Here is a 2,640-nt window from a genome sequence, read left to right as displayed (position 1 = left end):
TGGTTGGATGATGGATGGATGATGGTTGGATGATGGATGGATGTTGGTTGGATGATGGATGGATGATGGATGGATGTTGGTTGGATGATGGATGGATGATGGTTGGATGATGGATGGATGATGGTTGGATGATGTTGGATGATGGATGGATGATGGTTGGATGATGTTGGATGATGGATGGATGTTGGTTGGACGATGGATGGATGATGGATGGATGTTGGTTGGACGATGGATGGATGATGGTTGGATGATGGATGGATGAGTTTCAGCGGCCCTGCCTGGACTGAAGCCACCTCCTCACCGTGTTGTTCCACATGGTGCTGACGGTCTCAAAGACGTCAAAGAGCCAGTCGACCTCCTGGATGACCTGACCTTCGTCGCTGTGCAGTGGAACCAAAATGAACTTGTTGATTTCTGGAGGACAGAAGAAGGAGGTGAACCAACATCAGGGCAGCTGTGCTTGTGTTTCCACCGCACTCACCAGTTTTGATGCTTTGGAACTGGACGACGAACGGCGGTCTGACGAAGGGGTGCCCTTTATACTGGTACAGCCCCGTCACGTTCACCGTGCGCGACCTGCTCAGGAGAAACCATTCAGAGGGAGAACAAGTCCAAAGTCCCGACGGTCACCTCCAGCCTGTGGAGACACGTCTCCAAACCAGACCAGGCGCTGGACCCCTGCGGTGTCTCACCTGTACATGAAAACATACTGCTGCATGTTGTCAGGGGAGTTCCCCAGACTCTTACTGGAAACGGACGTGTAGCGAGTCTTGTCATAGCTGCATGAATCAGAGACAAATGGCTGATTACCAACACACAACAGAGAAACCGTGGCTACAAGATCAGACGTGAAACATCAAAACGTGCAAATGACAGGACGGAAAACGTTTGATGCCAACAATGAAACTAGTACGTTTGTTCAACCTCAGAGCGCTCACACACACCGACCTTAAAATGTCATTTCTCTTCTACTACAACTCGTTCTCTGTGACCTGTGAAAACTCCTAATTACTTAAATTATACGTTTATTACATTGTTCACCAAGGACGCCGCCATTATTTTACCGGCACACTGCCTTCTGAGGCGATGGCGTACATCGGTTGTAGTGGAGACAAAACACGGAGTCGAGACTCAAGTTATAACGGTACAGACTACAATAAAATACTATAATAATTTGTCCTTATGCTCGATGTATGGGTCGAAACAACCAAACATGATCAGCGTGATGGTTATTAGCTCATAATAAGCCAAAGCTATTAGCTTCAATGCTAACTCTATTAGCTTCTAAGCTAATGCTAATGTCATCTACATTAGCTCTAGAACTAGAGCTATTAGCACTAGAGCTAACAGAAAAGTTAAGTCGTCCTTCCATTGTCCTCTCCGTTTCAAATTAAAGGACAGAATGTGAGACAATGTCCAACATTAACAGGGAGCTGAGTGGAGCTCGCACCGGAGCAACCCGTCTACGTCTTTTACCCAGAATGCATTCAGCGTGAATAAAATCTGTGCGTCATTAATTAAACAAAGATAAATTCTACACAGCCTACAGTATTTGTTTATTAAATAATGTCTGTTGTTCCAACTTCTCAAAGACCCCTTTAAAATTAAACTAAAACTCTAAATTAATCAAAATTCAGTTATTCATTGAAATTTATTTAATTGATCTCAATGTTTGATCAAAGCTCATGCTCAATAATCATCAAGGCAGGTCATCTGGACGGTGTCTTTTGTTGCCGAGACGTTTCATCCTTCATCCAAAGGACTTCCTCAGTCCGAGGAGCCACAAACAAACTTTACAACAATAGTTTTCCAAAACTTTCACAATAAAATATTTATTTAAATTTGTACCTAAGCAGCTATTTAAAACTGATCAACACAAAAAGTACAATTTGTAAATTAAAACATTTTGTTTAGGAGTCGATCACAACGTCGTCAGTTTCACGAGCGAACAAAACGCACTCTTTGGAGACTCCCGGTGGCGGTGCGGGCACGTGCACGTGCTCAGCCTTCTGATGGCCGACGTGTGAAGGAAATAACTGTGGAGCTGCGGCTCAGTAATGTGCTGAACCGATATTTGTGATGACTGCCCACAACAGATTGATTCAAGACAGAACATTGACGATGTCGTCAGGTTCACACATAATTAACTAAAGGAGGACGGCTGGACTGAGTTAAGGTGAGTGAAAGATCAGTGAACCTGAGCGGGACGTGGCTGCTTCTCCTGTGATTCATGAATTGATGAATTGATGAATTGATGAATTAATGAATCTGCCTGTGCAGCCATTTCACACAAGTGTCTTTTGAATGAGACAAATATTTACCATGTCGGTCATTCAGGACAGATCAAAAACCATCATCAATTCTTTTATTTTGAATAGTGTACACCTATCCTCGACTCCGCCCCACGCCTGTCCTAGACTCCGCCCCACGCCTGTCCTGGACTCCGCCCCACGCCTGTCCTTGACTCCGCTCCACGCCTGTCCTCGACTCCGCCCCACACCTATCCTCGACTCCGCCCCACACCTATCCTCGACCCTGCCCCACACTTATCCTCGACCCCGCCCCACACTTATCCTCGACCCCGCCCCACACTTATCCTCGACCCCGCCCCACACCTATCCTCGACCCCGCCCCACACCT

At 46.0% G+C, this 2,640-nt stretch overlaps 1 long non-coding RNA gene across 1 annotated transcript; it reads right to left on the bottom strand.

The window, feature by feature from the left end:
- Window positions 1–322: 322 nt before the first annotated feature.
- LOC119417222 lies at window positions 323–776 on the bottom strand. Its single transcript, XR_005187133.1, has 3 exons — window positions 693–776; window positions 482–576; window positions 323–414 (listed from the first exon to the last, which is right to left on the bottom strand). It is a non-coding gene; the product is annotated as an uncharacterized LOC119417222 (long non-coding RNA).
- Window positions 777–2,640: the final 1,864 nt, after the last annotated feature.

The sequence above is a fragment of the Nematolebias whitei genome, chromosome 11 (assembly GCF_014905685.2).
Source record: "Nematolebias whitei isolate Nwh7 chromosome 11, NemWhi1, whole genome shotgun sequence".
In the NCBI taxonomy this organism is placed as follows: domain Eukaryota; kingdom Metazoa; phylum Chordata; class Actinopteri; order Cyprinodontiformes; family Rivulidae; genus Nematolebias; species Nematolebias whitei.
Note: the sequence above shows the minus strand (reverse complement) of the source record. Positions and strands in the feature narration are given on the sequence as shown.